Below are 21,900 nucleotides of genomic sequence, written 5' to 3' on the forward strand. Positions count from 1 at the left end.
ATTTGTTATAAAAATTTAAAAAATAGCTTACTTTTTAAACTAGAATATTTTCCAATACATTTTTTAGGAGACCTGGTACTTTTTTAATTTCTTTCGCAAAAAAAACTTTTTAATTGAAAAATTATCCAGTTATTCATTGTAGTTGTAAACTCGGTCACATAATTCAGATCTGGTATCATTAAATTACCATACATTTGGACTGTTAAAAGATCTCGATTGTGTGAAGAATGTGATATTTTTCTAATGATAATAAATTTGCAGCTACAATGCATAACTGGGTAATTTCCTAACCAAAGGATTTCTTTTTTAAGAAATTGAAAAGTTGCCAGACCGCTGAAAGAAGCGTATTGAAAAACATAGTTTATAAAAAGAATGAGCTATTGTTTGAGTTTTTATAATAAATACATGTTTTCAATAATGATCTCTGATAGCTTTTTAACTTACATGATAATAATTGGTTTAAGAATTAGTTATTATTGAGTTTGTTCATTATACGCATTAAAATTCAGTTTATGGTGCAAAATTGATTTTTAATACGCTCTCGATGTATTAGCATGTTTGCATACACTTTCAACTGTACCATAAATTTTGGAAAATAAAGAATGCTAATTTTGTTTTTATATTTTTTGTATGTGATAAATTTACTCGTAATAATATAAAGTAAAACGGCTAAAGATGATCAAAACGCGGATAATAAAAACAGACGAATTATTGACAGCCATCCTACAAAGATAACTCAGTTTTTTTATGTTTTCGAGTGTCCTTTGTTTGGGGAATAGAGATATAAAAATATTACTGCATGTTCACAATGTTCAAAGTAATATTATTTTATAGAAGATCGTTGCCGTCTGTTTGGAGTCGATACAGTGTTGCGACTCTTTACCCAAGTTTTCTATTGATGAAGAATTTATCGGGCGCAGAAAGCTGTCATTTTACGAGAGTATCTGTGTTATGAAATTTTACCTATAAAAAGCTTTTTAATCTACAGAATATGCCCTTTGTTCATCAATATCCAATAATATGTAAAACAAAATGAAATGTAAACACAAACGATCTTATTCAATTTTCTCTATATATTCTCATATTCATTTTTTCCATTTCGATATAAACGCGAAAAGCATCTGATCATCTATTTTTTGAGAAACTGTTGTTGCACTGAGATTCGAAAAGCTCATTCAGCAGCAGCGTATTTAACTCACAAACGTTTAGCTATTAAAATAAAGTGAAAGATCCATTAAATTAAATTCTGTTTGTTAATAACGGGTAATAGTATTCACATGAAATTGCTAATTACACTATTCCAACATTGGAGCTTTTGATACTGAATATTCGAATTAATGGCCATAAAGCCAATTTTCATAATCAGTCTGTGCCTTGATTCCATTGAATCATATTGTCGTATCGGCATCCGAACTCGGAGTAAATTACAATGAGTGAGAATGAGAATTTTCAGATAGGAATTTATAATGTTACAAGATCGTGGGAAAGTCATAATTTTCGTAAAGAATTAGGAATTATCAAATCCTGAAATTTGTGTGAGGGAGTTTAACGTGCGTAATTTGAAGTCCCGAGAATTGAGACATATATTTTACTTTAATCTCTCGTAACATTGAAATAATTATCGTTTCATCTACTCTCTCATGGCCGTTACGAGCCAGTCGAAACGTTACATCGCGCAATACCGTCATTTATCGCAATCGTAAATAAAAAAATAATTTTCTCAAATAGGGATAAATATTTATTTGAAATATGCAAAGCAGCGTACTACATACTCAGAATACTTTTACATATTTTATAATTTCCAATATTGATTCAAATATTATCTACAAAAAATATATTCTAAACTTTATGTATTAACTATAGTTACTAATAAATAGTTATAACTATTTATTAGTATTGTCTATTGATCTACATCTTCATCTATTGTGTAATAAGTAACTTTGAGTATTTTCAATAAATTTGTTTACTTTTTGTCAGGCAAACCGCAGTTTGATTAATACGTAAATTAAATATTTATTTGTCAAAGTTACAATTAAGAGAATAGAAAATGGTTTTATATCAATAAAATTATCAAGAAACAATTTATTGTCAATAAAAATACAAGACTTGACAAAAAAGAAAAACAAAAAGCGTTTTTGATCTGACTTTTAGACCCTCTTCAGTCTTATGGAGATGTTACGGTGGTCACGCGTAAACCATAGTAACACATGTCTTTTTGCGCACTGACATCTTATGAACAGACTTGGTTCTTATTGCTTTTTTTACTCTATTAATATTTCTAAATACTTTAAAAGTTAAAGATTTACATTTCTTCTGCATTTATATATTTTATCATACAATACCATTTGCCATTTGCAATTTCCATCGCAATTTTGATTATCTGTTTATCTGATCCAATATTTATTTATCTGTTATATAAAAAATTATACAATTTTTTTACTAGAATTTAATTTTAATTCCAGCAAACCGAGAGATATGGAAATCCAATAATATTCTAACTTTTGCTTCTTTATCCTCCACTTTTTATGCTAGCTTTAAAACTTTTTCCCAAAGTAGTTTTGCGTACAACTGAAATTGTTTGCAAGTGAATGATAGCAATGATTTATAAACAGTTTTCGAAACTTTCAGAACTAAATTTCAAAATAACATAACATACATGTAGATTACTCATCTGTTTTCCAATAAATTTAATATAATTTATAATTTAATATAATTTAATATAATATATCAATACTTTATGTATTATGCAGTACTCGTATTAATTATTTATATTATTCTCTGTTTGTTTTATTAAAAATTAAACTGGTTAATAAACATTAAGTGATAATATTAAAATTTCTAATTCATGATTTTGATTTTAACATCAATTTTCTCTACAAAATATTGTTTCCATTTTGATCCAAATTATATGACTTTATTTTTTGTTTCTACATTAAAACAAAAATAAAACATTTGGAAAAGTAATCTTAAATACATTTTTATTTAAATTTTTAAATTTTAATATTATTTTAATATTATAGAGAGATTTTTTGCCTTATTATTTTTATTTATTATCTCTTAGAAATTATCGTATATAATAGGACGCAAGTGATACTGTCATTATCTTCACGGAGTTTATCAAGTTTGCCTTGTGTAAGTTTTAAATAACTTCTGACGTTTCGAATCTCACATGGAATGAACATATCCGTTAAACGTCAAACGTGATACGCCTACCATTTACTTTTTCTATGCGCAAAAATCACAATAATTTACTTTTCGACGTGAGTGAAATACTTACACATTATTGAGTTAGCAAAAGAAAGAACAATACAAATGCGTAATCAATTTTAACATTTGACCGACAGTTAAATTCAATCTTTATCGCCAAACCTTTACATTATAGACTACTAGCATCTTACTAATTATTAAATATTAATCTACCACAGGAATGCCCAATCAATTTTCCGCGATCTACCAATCGATTGCGACGTGCTTTTTAGATCTTCTTCACATTTCGATTTTTACTTTGTTTTATTCGAAATCTTATACAATTTATGTTTATAATTTTAATATTTATTTTGTTCCTATTAATTTATACCGTGACACTTATTGTTAGTTTGTTTTTATTGAAATGTTTAATAAACGTTAAAATCACATCATAATTTTGTATTTTCTCCTCGTACACATGAGAAAATCGCGAGGTCGTTCTACTAAAACAAAGTAGCTCGCATATACAAAAAGGTTGGGCAGCACTAGTCTAGTAATTATATGCATGAATCACAGTAGTATTATTTAATACTTTATAGCTACATAACGCTCACTTGGCTGTGAGCGCAAATCAAATTCTTGCATTATTAAATTTATTGATTATATAACTTTATTATATAAATTTTAACATACTGTAAAATGTAAAACACTTTAAATTATAAAATATAGAGACTCGGTGATATAAAATTGATAATATCGTACGAAATGTCTCGGGAAAGTAAACCCCACTAACAGGATTCTACTCTTAAGGGGGTTATCGTGGTACAATGCGCCTCAAAAATACAGTGCCGCGAGCTGCGCGTGCCTGGTTCCCATTGCGTACTTCTCACTCTTCTTCCGAAGCTTAGTTTTTATAACTGACTGTCTGTGCAAGAGCGCTAGTGTTTCGTCTGTGTATACACACACTATCAATTGCGTAAGAAAATAGTGATCCGGCAACAACGCACTTTTAGTTTTTCAAAGAAAGATTTATGTATTAAGATGATTTATTTTTAATTAAATTGTTTACGTACGTATATATTTTATATATATTTATATATATATATATATAATAATAATAATAATAATAATAATAATAATAATTTTATATATATATATATATATATATATATATATATATATATATATAAGTAAAAAAAATATAAAATAATATAAAAATCTTAAAAAAATGATTAAAATATTTTAAAATACATACATATACAGATATATATATATCTGTATATGTATGTATTTTAAAATATTTTAATCATTTTTAAGTTTTTTATATTATTTTATAATATATTTTTTTATTTTTTTTTCTGATCTACTCTATACTTATGCCTATATTAAATAAATAAATGTCTTCATGCGTGATTATTTAAAATTCCTACATGTTTTCTGCCGCGGAAATCTCACGTGTCGTCGGCCAGCAGTCGCAACGTTGCCACGTCTTGGTAGCATGTAACGTCTACTTTTCTGTGTTTTGAACTTTAAAACGCAATATTTTGGAAACCGTGAAGCTAAGCTTCCTGAAATTCAACTATAGTATAGTGACTACAATCCTTAATAACATATTAGTTTTTAAAAATTTTCCTAAATTTTGTTTCGACGCTATTGTTTAAAATATGCCTTTCACAACGATCCCTCCATAAGATTCAATATTAAAACTCACAACTTTGAGAATTTATATCTCGATTTCGGTGAAGCTGAGTCCTCTGAAATTTTGACATGTTGTACATAATAATGTTATTTATACATGGTAATTTTTTCAAAATATTCTTAAATTGTTGAAAAATTGCGATAACCCCCTTAACGGAATTTAGAGCCGAATTTATCCATGATGAAAATTTTATTTTGGAAGAAGGTTTAAGAGTTTAAATGTTCAAGTGCCCAAGGATTTAAGAGATTTCGATCTAAGAATACGAAATAGTAGATATTCCAGCGCCTAATAAAAACGATAAAGAAATAGAAGGATATACCACATTCGGAAGATTCAAGCATTTACTTATTTAAAAGGTTAGACTATTATTATATACAGGGTGTCTGGCAATAATTGCCCCACCGGTCATATACAGGTAGAGGAGGTCAAATCGAGTAGAAAGGTCCTTTACCATTTTTTGATTTTTGTAATAAGTACTAAGTAATTAACGAAAAAAGATTGGTGAATCCGTGCAAGTAAAGCGCGCGCAGCGAGAAGGACATCCCACTGCTATGCGATCACTAGGCGCGCGATGAAGCGTTGGGAGGAGCACTCTACAAATGACAATGGCAACATACGAGCGGCGCGTAACGCTAGATCCTTGTGTCCTAGTAATCGCGTAGCAGTGGGACGTCCTTCTCACCGCGCGCGCTTTACTCGCGCGGATTCGCCGATCTTTTTTCGTTAATTACTCAGTACTTATTATGAAAATTAAAAAATGGTAAAGGACTTTTCTACTCGATTTGACCTCCTCTACCTGTATATGACCGGTGGGGCGATTATTGCCAGACACCCTGTATATATATTTAACGAATAAAATTAATTTAATTGTCAAAAAATATTATTTTAATTAAAATTAAATCCATTAGTTTTAAAATTATATTGTACGCTAAACTAACCAAATGTCTCTTTGTAAAGGAATAATTTTTACATAAAAAATTAAATTTATTTCGCACTAACAATCAGCGACAGCTCTTGAGCTCTGATTTTGACGTGAAAAAATCTTTGTTTAATTTAAAATTTGATTTGTTTACTTGAAGAGTATTCCTCTTAAATATTTAAAATTTTTCATGTGTCAAAAGTGATTGAATTAAATCTGTTGTGGAACGCATCCTTTTTATATACATTTTACACGACACATTTCACTTTGTGTGTATGACTTCAGTTCGGTAAATATATTTCTCACTGAATCGCTCACGCTTGAGTTTAGAATTAATTACTACAGCTAATATGCTCCAACTCCTGCTTCGCTTTCCTGACTTTGCTTACACGGGGGTTTTCCACCAGATAAATTTAATTACTACATTTTGGTAGAACAATTAGAATTCAAAGAGCGCGGGCGGTATACTGATTATCTTGGCGCGGCACGCAATTAATTCTACACGTACTCCAATCATTTTTGTAATTCCGTTATGCAGAATTCTCGTGTATGCAATCCATGCAACGGCACGTTCTCGATCCGCATCATTCGTGATCGAGAAATCTCGAAGGTACACGCATTGAGTCCACGTTCGTATGCAAATTAATGACAATTGATTCGGTTCAACGTACTTCTCTTACGTTCGGTTCTTGTGACACTTATGAATATCTCTATTAATTTTAAGTGGTATAAAATAAATACGTCCGCAATACGTAAGGAAAGTATAGGTTTGTCACAAGAAAGATACTCTTTTTTGTCACATTGAAAATATTTATGTCTATTTTATTATACAAAATAAATGAAAACCGATTTATTACGAAGCAAAATTGAAATTCACAATTAAAGGAGAGAAAATTTTATTGATATAATAATATTATGCAATTTATATGATACGAATATTTCTGAATTTTCGATCTTACGTTTAATATTGAATCTTAATGCCGTTATTGATCAAGATCAAGATCACGGCCAACATAATTTACAACCAGCGAAGATCTATTATGCCATAAATTCTCCATTTTGTAGCCCGCAGTTACGAAATTAGATTTACGGCTATATCGATCAGGAATAGTAAGGGAGGTATCCATAATGTCAACGAATAATCGTAATCACTGTTGATGAGTTTGTTTGTCTGATAAATATTTACTTATTTTACTATCGGAAAAACGATATAATCGAAATTATCGCACAAATCGCTCTTACGATCACAACATTTTTGTTTGGAGGAGAAGATCATGAGAATAATTTTGAGCTTAACTATCTTTAAATTTTTTGTTGGCATAATTTCATACATTTTTTAGTGCAAAGTTAACTTTTGCGCGATAATCTCGACTTTAAACAATATATCAGCTATGAAATAATACTGTTAAATATAGCATGACAGTTTTCTCACGTGCCGCCGAAGGAACAAATTTACTCTTAAGTGCCATTAGCGAGAGTGCCTGCGCTCATGAAAAAAATCAACATCAATCGACGTAATTGGCGTAGACCGAGCATTGTATTACCACTGTATCTGTCAGATTGATTAAAGTTATCTGTTAGAGCGTTTTATCGACCAACGACCATCTCGTAAAAAGTACAAATCCCAACTTAATTCTCTCCGTCCTCTCCCTTGTTTGAATGAGGTTTTCCTATTTCTGACGATTCTCTTTCTTTAAAAATCCGTTTCAATGTAAAAAATCTTTGTAGCGGAAAAGTTACGGATAAAGTTAAAGATTCAATTCTGAAAAAGGAGAAAAAAAATGTAAAGGATACACGCGAGACTTCTGATGGATGTTCTACACTTTCTGGTCGATGTCGATCGTTGAGTAATGAGTTCCGCAAGTATTGAGATTTTACAAAAAAGCTTAGCCAACGTCTTAGGTCTAATTAGCCGTATCGAAATGTAATTGAGATTTGTTGCTGGAAAAAGTGTGTGCACTGCAGAAACGGTGTTGTAGAAAATAATGCATTTCAAATATTAATTTAACATTGAAGAATAAAAAACGATTAGAAGTAACATGCGAGACATTTCTCATTTCTTTTCTGAATTTGCAGTAAGAAGATAAAATGTCATTATAAATAAAAAAAAACTTATTTTCTCTCGAATGTGTTATATTGTTATATGTGTTATTCTACCTCAGATTGGGCAATATTTTCACGAAATTCTTGCATGAGATGACAAACATCTTCTGACAACTTTGACAACTGAAAACGGCGGGTTGGAATAAAGTCTCTTAAAAAAGTAGAAATTCTCGGTTATTTTGAGGAAAGGAATAGAAAGGAGGAACCGCAGGAATCGATTTGCAAAATCATCGTTTTGCGCTTCTTTCGATAGCCACTGCCGCCGCCGCTGCCGCCACGCATCAAGATGTCTAAGATAAATAACAGAGAAATATTTTTTGTCGTTGTGTGCGCATTTTATACATCTTGAATTTCATCAATGTATTTTTATAAAAATGAAAATGAAAGATCTGAAACTATGAATAAATTCTAACAATAAGATAAATTTATCAAGTAATTTTCATTATAATTAGTTGTAACAAAATAATGTATACACACTTTAATTAAATTTAATTATAAATCTGATTATAATTTCATTAAATTTAATAATTAAAAGTAATTCAACAATTTAATGTAAAAAAATTATATTTTTTTATTATAATTTATTATGAATATATTTAAATTAAATATATTGGACTTATTTATTTTCTTGCATGGGTATATTTAATAATCTATTAATACTAAAATGGTGAGGCTGCTACTAAAGAGAATGCATAACGTCAGATATCAAGTATTATTCATAAACTAGATTATTCAGATTGGAAATGTCTAAACTTCATTTTCAGATAATAAATTGAAGTTGACATTAATCCAAGGCCCGTTTGGATTGTGTTACATCGACATGACACAATCACTAATTATCTGCAGATACATTTAGGGATTATATCGGCGAACGCATTGCATAATTTAACTCGTTCTATTGGCTTCCACAAACGCTATCTGGTTAGGCCAAGCGGAACGATAGAATATCAATGAATCGCCATTAGGAGATTGTTATAGTCATGTAACAATGCAAATATTTACATTCGCTACATTGACCAATTACATGAACTAATTTCTCATCGGCGTAGCGTACCCGCTTTAAAAAGAAGCTCCTATCATTGCTGATAAAGTGGCAATTTTTATTTCATCTTTCGTGTCTATCAAGACAAGAAAAAATCTTTTACGGCAAAAAGTATTTTGCACTGTTCGATATTTAGACTATTTAGTGCAAAAATATCAATATTTTTTTCACTGTTAGTAGACATTGTGAGTTTTGTTTGATTATCAAAGTAATTTTGTACAAAAATTGATATACGTAAAATCATGATTTTTTTTAAACTCGTACGGTCATTTTACGGATTACACGACGTTCCCACCCAATGACTCGCGTGGAAAACATGATACCAAGTTGTTACGACGGATTAATTATTCTTACGATACGCGTAGGTAGAGTCGCGTAGGTAGTTTATTTGTGGTGGATATTACGCGGAACACACAGGGTGTATAGGTGGAAACAAGATGAATCAGTCTCTGCAGGATTTCGGTGGGTTGTGTTTCTGAAGGCTTAATTTGTCTTTCGGGAATATTCCTTGAGAGGATAAAACAACGAAATTGAATAAGATTCTTGGTGTTTCTATTTTCATAAAAATATTTTATCAAGCATATAATTTATTTAGCAATTATTATCTCATTATCTTGAACATATACACGTTATATTGCGGAAATAACTAATCTGTATATATATATACAGATTATTAGTACAAAAAAAACTACCGGCAATGTACCATTTTGGTACTGGCATTCAACGCTCTCTTTTTGCCAATTCCAGTACGGGCACAGTACCTTGAATTTACCGGCAGTATACCGTCTCGGTACTTGACATTTGACATTTTCTTTTACTAATTTTTGTACAGATACAGTACCGTAAATTTACCGGCAGTATACCATTTCAGTACCATTATTCAATACTGATTTAGATAATGGGTTAGTACTAAACCATTGTTATTTTAATACTGGTTTTGTACTATGCCAGTACCGAAACGTAAAACTCGTTTTTCGGTACTGGATCTGTATCTCGCCAGTATCTAATACTAGTCTGATGTACAAAATTCCCACATGGGTATTGATAATAAGAAATAAAGTTTTAGAAAAATATAATAATAATAAATAAAATATCTAGAGTGTAAAATATATTTAGATCTTACAGGGAAGTAATAGTGCGCCGAAGAATCAAAAATAAAACTTTATTTTTTTACGTTATTTATTTTTATTCCTTTTTTACTTATTTTTATAGTATTTTATCTATGAAAAATATTGAGAAGATGATTAGTGGAAGAGAGAATAAAGAATAACATTTATTTTGTCTTATAGAATATAAATATATTTTTATAATTTAGATCTACATATACATTTTCTCGCAATGTTCCTTGATTTTGTGATGTAGAATCATCTTTAACAGAGATTTTTTGCAAATGTAATTGCGGTTATTTTTATATTATTTTCAAGAACGCATTTCAGTAAATTGCGCAAAAGTGAGCTATCTGAAAAAGCAGCTCTGTAGCACAAGATTACAGAGGGAAAACTTCCTGAAAAAAGAACATCAGTGAGACATCACGGTATTAGAGTCTGACGATCCATTCTGGATCGACGACGTGGTGCTTGAAACCAGTAGTCGAGTATCATGACAAAGCTTCAGGGTAGCTTCTGTTTAAACGACGTAGCGATGTCAAATCTGTAGCCGAGGGAAAACAACTCGACGATCCTCGATGGTAACTGGAAACTTCGTATCTCGTGTCGTGAGATTTAACAACATGAATACACGAGTATTTTTGCACACGCAAAGAAAATGAAAAAAATAAAATCATTTTACTTTGTTGGGAGTAGTTTGGCCCGCGAATCGAATGAGATTTATTTCTCCAATCATCCCACGATTCCGATATATTCAACGAAGGGAGCAATGTCCATAACAATACTATTTCCTTTCTATAACAATGTTTCTCTCTACAGCGAAAGGAAGAGATAAATCGATACATATTTCCGGACGATAGAAAGCGTTTGACTTCCACAAGTTGGCGATAAGGAGTCTGATGGGATATTGGACTACTACGATACATCGCAAAGATGCGACAATGTATAAAGTGACTGCAGTATCGGTTATATAAACAACTTACAAGTAAACAAAGAAAGTGCTAGTCGCTTCGATGTAGAAGTATGAACTATTTTTACTAATAAACTGGATCACATAATACTTACGTTAAATGACAATATACACAAAAGCATAAAAATAAAATATTTAGAGATCTACACTATTAAATACTATTTATTATACAAATTTGAGTAAATTAGAGAATTAGTTAATTTTTGCAACAAAATTTTTGGAATGTTAATTATATGATATTATATTTCGTGAATGTGTTAGTGATTATGAAAATGTGCTACCAATAAATCATATATTTTTTGTTTTGAAATGTTTGGTTCAAGATGTTTTGTTTCGAAATAAGATTTAAACCGTCAAAATTAATGATAAATTTTAAAAATGTCTTGGAAGAAAGAAATATAGAATTTTATCTAAAAACAAGTTCAAAACAAACATATCCCTTTACACATTTTATAATTATAATTAAAATTACATTTAATTAATTTTTACTGACATTTTAGTTTTCTTTTTCTTCTTCGATAGTACGATTTCCAATTTCTGAAGTGCCGAATACTTTAAGATATATTCGTAATATTATTTTATTATATATATTGTATAAAATTTATTTATCTAAATCGCTATCTGATGACATAATGGACAAATATTTTCTTTTTTGTAAAACGAAAGTTTATCGAAGAGAGGATACTTTAGATATTATCAAAATAAAAAAGAACTAAATTCTGTTTAATGACCAATTATAACCGCCATTAAGCGATTTAATGTTCGACTGTTTTTTTAAAAATCGGCTTGATATTATTATAATGTAGATCAAAGTAATACAAAGTAAGATAAATATAATTTTTCAAGATTTTTGACCTATGTTATTATCATTATTATAATTACCGGCACAAATGAGTGTTATATAAATTAACCAACTATGCGCAAGCGTAGAATACGAGCGAATCTTTTCGAGTATTCAGACAGATTTATCAAGGAGTGCGTTGAACTCGGTGATAAAGAGCTGTGTTAATTGGTTAAAACGCAAGGTGACATAAGATATGAGCTCAGTGTGGAACAAAGCCCTTTCGTCATTACAGAGAAAAAGCTAATACCGGCGTCGCCAACGGCAGACAGATGGGTTATCACTGTCAACCTACGCAGCTTCCAGAAAACTAACGATGTATGGGACATGTCGGCGCTAGGCAAAACTCAAGCGAAAAATACACACCGCTCTTAAAAAAGAAGTCCTGGAGTCGTTTGTTTTTTCGATTTAACGCAATTTTACATTCTTAAAAAAATCTTTTTTTTGGCTGTGTAAAAATTTTCTATAATTAAAGTACATATATACTCTAATACATTTTACTGCACAGAACTTTAAGCTAAAAAAATTTTTTTTTAAATATATTTTTTTTATTTAAAATTTAAAATTATCAGTTTATTTATTTTGTATATCTATTATGCAATTTGTACGTATACTTTTGACTAAAATATTAAAATGCATATTTTTATCATTATTTTTTATTTTATTATTCTATTTATTTTATCATTATCATTATTATATTTTCTTTAGAACATTTCTCAATTATAAAATTATTTTGCGAACAAAGAAAGCAATTTTTGATTATTCTATAGAGCACGTTGACACCCAAATTAATTGGCATTAATATTATGTTAGAGATAATTTCATTTAATATAATTGTTCACAATGTCGCGCTCAGAGAGATATATTTATCAAATTATTTTATGTTAACGCACATAGATTAATAGCTGACATATAAACAGATGAAAAGTCGATTAATTAATGTTAGTAATTTTAATAAATAATTTCAATTACAAGTTAATATTAATTATAAATACATTTTAGAATTAATTAATAACTGGTGCGTTTTATTACTGATATTTTTCAATAACTCCTCGACAAATACAAATTCTATTAACTTCGCAGAATGATTACAATACCGGTAAAAATGCTGGAATTTATTTTGGAAATAAATAAATACATGTGTATTTTGCGAAATAAAAATTTTATTTACAAATAGTAAAAAGTGATAATAAATAATGTGTGTACTTTATGGAAACTTGTTTACAGCTATTTTGATACAGCTATTTATTGAATTTATATTACATAACCATTTCATTGAGCTAAATATACAAATTTTGAAAACAAATAGAAGTTCTTATAAAAATAAGAATTTACTTTAGAATACATTTTTAATGAAATTACAGAGTTTAACAGACTCTGACATCGCTTAGATACAGATTAAATCCGCCATTAGAAATGGAGGGAGCAAATCCTTCTTAAGTATATCTTGCATTTAGCATAACGGATTTAGCGAGCTTCTAATAAAAAGCTCAACGATAAGACGCGATCGATAAAGTGACGTCTCACAGAAGCTATAAATGTTATGAGCACTTCATTCGTAAATCGGATTTTATTATCACATTATTGATGTGACGTACAAATACAAGTATGTAATGAGAACATTAGATAAAAATCGCGCGAATAATGCATTAGAAAGTATATTAACAGTAAAGAATATACTATATAAAATAATTTCTATGTATGTGTATATGTGTATTTTTAAAAATATATTTTCTAATACGTTACCTTATATCATTTTTTTATATATAACTCTCCATCATTTGAGTAAAAAACTTTAAATTGTTAGCAGCGATGAGTCGATATCGCGTAGTTTGCAAGTCACGAATTTAATCCCGAGAACACTCAATACTGTTATCAACTACAGAAGTTCTCGTCATATCTTCTTAAAGGTGACCGAAAGAAGGAGGAGATGCATATCTGCCTTTGCATCGTATTAGTATGCATATCTTACGGAGGCACACACACAAGAAAATTCAATCAATTTTTCAATCGCACGAATATCGAGTAATATTCTATTGTCGTCAAAAGTTATGCGGGATTTGTTGTCTTTCTCTCGCTGTTAGTCTTTCGGTATCTTATTTTGCGGTGCGGATTTCGCCCAAAGATTCAGAGTGCTTAAAATTGCGTAGATCAACGTATGTATATGCACACATTATGGTAAATATGCATTGAATGGAACACAACTTCTCCGTAGCTTATGATCGTCGTTAACAATCACATTGATAACAATACACGTAGCTGTCGTGTTAGATAAAGGATTTTACGACTGTATAAACTAACAATAATCTTACGCTGCAAAATCCGCAGCGTAAGTGTCCATAGAATAAACGCTACGAAACGGGTAAGTTCCAATAAGTAACAGCATTGAATAACTGCGCAGAATGGAGTGAAATAGAGTGTTATCTTATAAATATAGAAAAAAACCAATGTAAACGTTTTATGAATAATAATTATAATTTTTTGCTTTTAAATTATCTTTCAATTTTAAATAATAGAAAATTTGATAATAACACCATTAATTGTATACATTATACATACAATAATTATATATCAATTTGTAATTATTTTTTATATTATATTTTTTTTTATAAAAGATTTAAGTAGTTGCCATTGATGTTTTTGATAACTAATAGTATGAAGATATAAAGCAGCCCTCTTCTTTCCGCAATAATTCTGAAAGTAACGAAGCAATTTTTTTTCATGTACTTGTATCGCAACGATTAGCAGTCTCATCGATCAAATATGTCATATAACATTAAGAAACTAATAAAATAATACTGACTTTTATTTATGACAATATCAACGATGGAAATTTTAGCTCTTAAAAATCTAATTACTTTTCGAAGTAGCAAGATTATTTATTTATTCAATGCGATATGTTATATGAAGAGGAATTCTATGAAATAAATATGAATATTGTCAACATATTTTTTTTTATTTTTGCAAATACATTTTTTGATAAATGTTTTAGATTTTTTTCATAGTTCTAAATTTAAACAAATGTTTCTTTTTTTATTTTTAATATGCAATAACTTTATGGATACCTATAGATTTCAACGTTTATAAATTTTATGTTTTTCTGTTAAAAAAAACACACACACACACACACACACACACACACACAAAATTATAGTTATATTTTAAACTTTTATTGAAAATATTAAATAAATAAGTTAATAAAATCATAAACTAAAAATTAAAGTTTGCTCAAAAATTGTTGCTAACTTTTACGATATTGAAAAATGTTGTATGAGAATCTGTTCCAGTGCTGTTCTGACATGTCTCATTTTCAGTATTCAGTATTCCGCGTAAGAGTTTGGAATTCTTCTGCAATTGAAAGAATCGGACGTTGCCTATTCGTTAAAGCAACACAGAAATTTTTTTACCACGTCACCGAGTGCCGAATGTTAAGTGCAGTAATTTAATTGATTTAATTAATCGGTAAATGAACATCCGTCTTTGTTCTTAATTAAATAAAATAAACGATTTTTTTGTTTTCCACGAAATGTCCGCAACGTTTTTCGCTTTTTTCATCGCCGAGTTTCCAACGACACGGAAAGAAAGATAGATAATTACTTTTGTGGATATAATTTTTTCATTTTTATTCCATATCTTCCGCATGACATGCGTAAAATGGTTAAAGGAAAAATAATTTAAAGGAAAAATGGTTTAAAGGAAAAAAATATGTTTTATAAAACGTAGGAAGAATGTTTAATGCTTGTATTTTCAACGCCTGAGATATATATTTTCTATTAGAATTTTAAATTGTTATTTAATATAGACAACAAAAATGATTAAGAACAGCTTTTGCGTATTTTAGGTATAGAAGAAAACAGTAAGATGTAGAATAAAATACAAGTATTTTTCCTTTTATAGGTTCATTTTTATACTTCCTTTGAATACTTGTCTTTGCAACTAAATAAATTTTTCAAGTATCTTTGCATTTATATATATATATACTTTAAAAATATTTTCCCTGTTTGTACATTTCGTGCGTGCATATTCTTTTGCATGTTGTAATTTTATTCGAAATACTTATTATGCTATCAGATTTTGATTTATACATTTAATGCTAATTTATACAAACTAATTATATTAAATGTAAAACTCTTAAATAATTGCATTTTGTAAATACATGTGTTTATATTTTTAATCTTTTTTTTTAATTAAATGCAAGCACTTTAATCTAGCACTTCAGTCAGCACACAGTATCTATATCTAAATACATTTTGTTTCAAGTGTTTTAAATTAAGTACTTATATGATAAGTTCATACGTGTATAGTTATTATGCAAATGTGTTTATTATCAGTTTTTAACATAGATAATATAAATAGGTTTCCAATAAAATGATACAAATTTGCTAATAATGCAGAAATATATTATTAAAAAAAAAAAATTATTAAATTATTTTATTTTGTTTACATTTCTCAAAAATGCGCACACAATTGTAAATTAATTAGATATCTACATTAAGTGTTTTTCACATTGATAAGAATCTCATATTTATTTTGAAGAAGCGCATCACGCAAAGCAATCTTGCATTTTTGCATATGATCTTATCAAACTTTCGTAGATCGTACGTGACAGTCGTATTTATCTCACTTGACAGAATAAAGCACTCATAAGGCATCCGATCCGTCACTTTTGATTGGTTTTTCCGACAGACATCAAACAGCGCGTATGATTACGCACACAACACTTTCTTCGGCTAAGATTACGTAAAATGCGTTATGTATGCGTGAAATGCACATCACAGATAACATATTCAGAAATAAAGGCAACGCGGGGAATGAAAAGAAGCTTGGATTATCGTCGCGTTATATCGAATGGACAGCTTTGTTATGAGCACGAAGTGAAGTCTTTTCAGTGAAACTGTCGTACAATAATGGTGTTCGGGTATCCTCCTTCGTGATTCATGCAATCTTCATACGATTTTCAATTGAGAATATTCATGGCAAATAGAAATTCGAGAATTCAATCACATAATATCGTTCCACTATATCATATTGCGACATTCGTGACGTAGAAGTATCTCTTAGATTTTCATTTCCTTGAAAACGCTGCAACTGAAATTGCTTCTACGTAGTAGGTACATGATATTTGTAACGAATAAGTGTTTGAAAGAAGTGGATAGAAAAATTATTCTAAAATCTTAATAAAATGCTTTTGAAGTTTATGGTAATGGTACTAGCAAATTAACTTTATTTACGACTAAAAAAATCTGTGCAGATAAATACAACTTTTTAAATTTATAAATTAAGTTTCTATCAAAATTATTTTATATTAACTCTGAGTCTTAATGCGTTGTATATATCAGAGTTTAAACGAGGTTTTAAAGCAAGTTTTATTGTTATATATTTATTTTACTTTTTTAATTATTTTTAATGATGAAAAGATAAATAACAAATTAATTATTATGATTTGTTATTGCGTTTGTTAATTTTTAAATCTTATTTATTTATTTGGATTTAAAGAAGTAGAAAATTGAATATTATGGTTGTTTTATTACACATATATAAGAGAGGGCATAATAATATATAATATAATATAAAGATATATATCATAAAGATATCTTTTCGCGCAATATAAAATACAGCGCAATCTAAATCCAAGACTGCAAATGTTAACCGGAACACCCGGTTTTGTTGCGCATTTGTATTCTTGAACATTAATCTTCTCAACAAGTTATGCAACAGCGATAAATAACCGAGTAAGTACCACGATCCTTCTCATAGTTGAGGATGTTAATGGCGACGATACGCAATTTTCTCTTAAGTAAAGGTATATTTTTTTCCGTACATTGTTAACGACGAGGCCGACAATGTAGTAATTGCCTCTAGAAATGAATTGCCAGATGCAAAGCAAAGTGGACATACAAATGCTGTAATGTTTATGGCATATTTCTATATAAAATTTCTATATAAAATAATTATTACGATGATTTCAGCACCCAACGCAAATTAGATTTGCGGCAAAATGCGCTTACTCGACATATGTAGTTCTACTGTATGAAAAACTAATTTCAGATTTTTTTTTTGCTATTTGTTTTTGCCCTTCTTTCATCTTACTACATAATATATTATAGAAATTTTTTTCAAAACTTTTTATCTTCTACAATTTCTTTGAAAAATATAAATATAAATTAGAATTTTATTAAATTTCTTATTTTACAATCTTTCAAACCTTTCTAACTTTAAATATCTCTGCATTTCATTAAAACAAAAGCTTATTTCAGTAATAAATATCTATCATTTATTTACAATTATATTATGTATAAAAATAAAGTAAACAATTCTCACAATTGCTATGAAAAATATATTTATATTCTATAAATTTAAATACAAATTTATTTTTTTACATAATTGCCACGTTTTTTAACATATTTCTTCTAGCAACCCCAATTTTTATTTTGTTAAAGAAAATCTTTTAGTGAAAAAATTACTCTGTTATGTATTACAGCTTTAAGCATGTCATTAGTAAAAAAACGTCTCATTTATACCGTTCACACGATCTAATTCTCTTCAAAAATTTTTTTTAATAGTCATGCATGGTAATCTGATAGCACAAATAAATTGTGTGGAGAATATGATATCGTGTTAGTGTACGTTTATGTTGGAGCAGTGATAAAAGTTATAAAAGCGGCGATAAGAAGTGGTGATAAAGCTAATGAAATCTATCTTCCTTTCATATGTTTATAATGAAGCTGTGATAATAGTTTTAGCCATTAACTGAAGTAAACCGTTTGCAATCTATCACTTATCTTTATCTAACAAAGCATAAGAGTATGAAAAATGCTTGTAACCAATAACTAACGAAAAATAATACTCTAGAATAAACTTATAATGTATTAATTTCTTTCAATTCTCAAATTTTTGTAAGAATACAATGAATGGGATTGTTTTGAATGTGGAGTGGCCAGATTTACCTGACAATTATTGTAGTAATTTACGCCGTACTCGTTTGATTTATGTAACTCTCAGTAGTATGATTGATTGCGTTATTAGAAATATTTATTGCGCTGGATTTTGTAGCTGGATTTGAACTGCTCTCTCTGTTCGATCGCTTGATGTCAAAAAATCTTGTGTCACTTTTAATATTTTTATTCGATAGGACATTTTATCATAAGATGATAATGTATTGATATGTGGCAATAAGCTTCTAAAAAAATTCAAATCATCGTCTTCATTTGCCTTTTGTGATCCCTTTTCTTCTAAATATTGAACTTTCTTCTTTTCCACTTCGAGTAATGCAGAACCTACGTCCTCACTTGTGGAATGCTTTCTTTTCGTATTAATATTTTGATGACTCCCAGCTGAATTTGAAGATCGAGAAGACAGTGTTACTGATTCTGTACACTGTTTAGATGAAACAGTTTCACCTGCTGACGGCATCGATAGTTGGTCCTCGTTTTCATCCACATATTTGCTGTCTTCTTGCAAATTTTGAGACGTATCATTAAGAACTTTGTCTTCATCCATTATTGTAAAATTTTCTTTAGATATTCTAAGTCTAAACTGATCTTTTAAAAATAAAAGACGTCGAAAATATTTCCATTGGCCTTCGTAGGAATTCATTGTAAGATCATTTAATTTTGATTTAGGAAGCGACGCCAGGATAGTCCTAAATTGATCCCTCAATGCTTTCCATTTACTTCTGGCTGTAATTCCTGGAAGAGAAATAGAGTTAAATTATTATTATCATCATTATTATCATTGTTACGTGCTAACGCGGACACTACTTGCCCGCTTAACTCTCATTTGCTGCTCTCACTCGGGAGTCAATAATATTACACAAATAATAAAATTTTTTATATTGCGATTTTTTATAATACGTTTTTTTTGTAGGTTGGTACTTGTCAACTGTCAATCATTTAGAAGTTCAGCGTTTTCTTTCCGTGCCGGAATTACAATAATTTCAAAAATTGTAAAAGAGATGATAAAAAAGACGTCAACCACTTCATATAAAAATTTTAATAGAATGAGATTTCAAGAATATCGCAAATAATTACTATAATATAATAATTACGATATATTGATTACTATAAATAATTACTATAATATTTCGAACTTTTTCCAATTGTCTAGGTTCTATTGACGGGAAGCAGATTAGAATTATATGTCCTCTTCATTTAGGCTCCATGTTTTATATTATAACTACAAACAATATTTCTCCATTGACCTCCAAGGATTGGTGGATGCTAATTATAAATTTATTAAACATTGATGTTGGAAGTTATGGCAAACAGAGCGCAACATTCAGATCTTCCGCTCTGTTTTTATATTTATTAGACCGTCTTAATATTCCAAATGCCATTATCTTGCTGAATTTCGAAATTACTGAACTTTACGTATTTATAAGAGATAAAGCTTATCTGCTCTTAACTTGAAACTTTATAGTAGACAACAGTTAGATTCAGATAAAGAATAATGCAAAGTCAGGTTATCAAGAGCTGTTGTGATTACGAAGAACTGAGTGTGCCTTTGGAATAATATACTCAAAATTTTGAGCAATTTTGAGTAAAGCGATAGAAACTAATATACTAATATAACTAATATAATATGTGTGCCTTACATAACACCATCATTGACATGGAAAGCATTAAACACCATCTAGGAGATACATCAAACATTCCAAAATAATGAAATATCAGGCCTGATATTGGTAGACCAATATCTGGCTGCACAAAACATTCGCGATTTATTTAAAACTTACTTGTGTTACAATTTTATTTTAAATAATACCTAATTTTTTTGACAAAAATCTACTATAATCCACACATTTACTCTATAATTAATAGAAATCATTTTTACTTACGTGTTGTGTGTAATTGATGGGCCACTTCATCCCATAGTTTATCTAAAACGAATCTGTTATGATGATTACTATTTCTTCGGTCCCACAAAGGTGATCTCACATATATTTCACTAATTAACTTGTCAACGTTCATGTTTTTTATAGTCGAGAGCGTAGAAATACGAATTTGTACTTCCCGACGCTCGTATCGCTGGTCAACTACTAAGCCTAGCTCTACGCGCTGCTTCAATATAAGCACACTTACATATAAATCAATGTATTAATTCTCACTGCTTCGCTGTTATCGCCGCTCTTATCGATTATTACTGCTCCAACCCAAACGTACCTTTATGTAGTGTGTGTACGTATAAAATAAGAAATAATACGATTATTGCGTGCAAATAATTATATTTATCTTATGCAAGTCATTATCAACACTATTTCAAATTTTGGACAGTGAACTGGCAATGTGTTATCGGATGTTTTGTACAGTTTTTTTCTCAACCGAAATTTTATCGTATGAATGTACGAGACGAAATAAGCATACAAGGTGTTCAAAACAAAATGAACTTAATATGACAAAATAATATTTGAAAAATATACATATAATATGTACTATACATTTAACTGAAGAGAAATGTCATATGCTTTACTTATTTTTATCCTTACGTAATAAATAATAAATACAAAATTAATTAATTAATTTTGTGATGGAATTTCGGTCGAGAAAAAAAGTGTGAGCGTCGTTTGAAGTAAACTTTAATGGAGTGGGAGTGGCTTCACTATGCAAGAGAGAGAGAGAGAGAGAGAGCTATATTGGGTGGGGATCTGTCTTATGTCTTATGTCTGTCTTTGTTTTTAATATCCCCACTTTATAAGGCAGTAAATGTGAATGAGGACAAACGTTTCCGTCTACTATTGCTATCTTTGAGCCGCAAACTACACAGAGGCTCACTCTTTCCAGTATGTTTCAGAACTCAATGTGTCAATCATATTTTTAATTTTATGTAAATAATGGCGCTTTTACGTTTGAGCAGGCATTCCAAAATCCCTTTAATATTGTTAAAGAAAAACTAATTTCAGGCTAATCGAGAATCCATGTATAAAAGGGAATGTAATCAAGGTAGAGTATTTAGTCCCCAAATCTGTACTAAACACACATATGCACACACACGCGAGCGCGCGCGTACGTTTCTATTGGTCTGTTCTTCCTTGATAG

The 21,900-nt window shown here is 29.4% G+C and overlaps 1 protein-coding gene and 1 long non-coding RNA gene across 2 annotated transcripts in view; one reads left to right on the top strand and one right to left on the bottom strand.

Moving 5' to 3' along the window:
* The window catches only part of TrissinR (Trissin receptor), an 80,967-nt gene that overhangs the window by 2,868 nt on the left and 56,199 nt on the right, over positions 1-21,900 (top strand). The window lies entirely within an intron of this gene.
* Positions 19,167-21,470, bottom strand: LOC105676817 (uncharacterized). The gene is made up of 2 exons (XR_010889721.1): positions 20,703-21,470; positions 19,167-19,554 (listed from the first exon to the last, which is right to left on the bottom strand). It is a non-coding gene; the product is annotated as an uncharacterized lncRNA (long non-coding RNA).

The sequence above is a fragment of the Linepithema humile genome, chromosome 1 (assembly GCF_040581485.1).
Source record: "Linepithema humile isolate Giens D197 chromosome 1, Lhum_UNIL_v1.0, whole genome shotgun sequence".
NCBI classification, from domain to species: Eukaryota; Metazoa; Arthropoda; class Insecta; order Hymenoptera; family Formicidae; genus Linepithema; species Linepithema humile.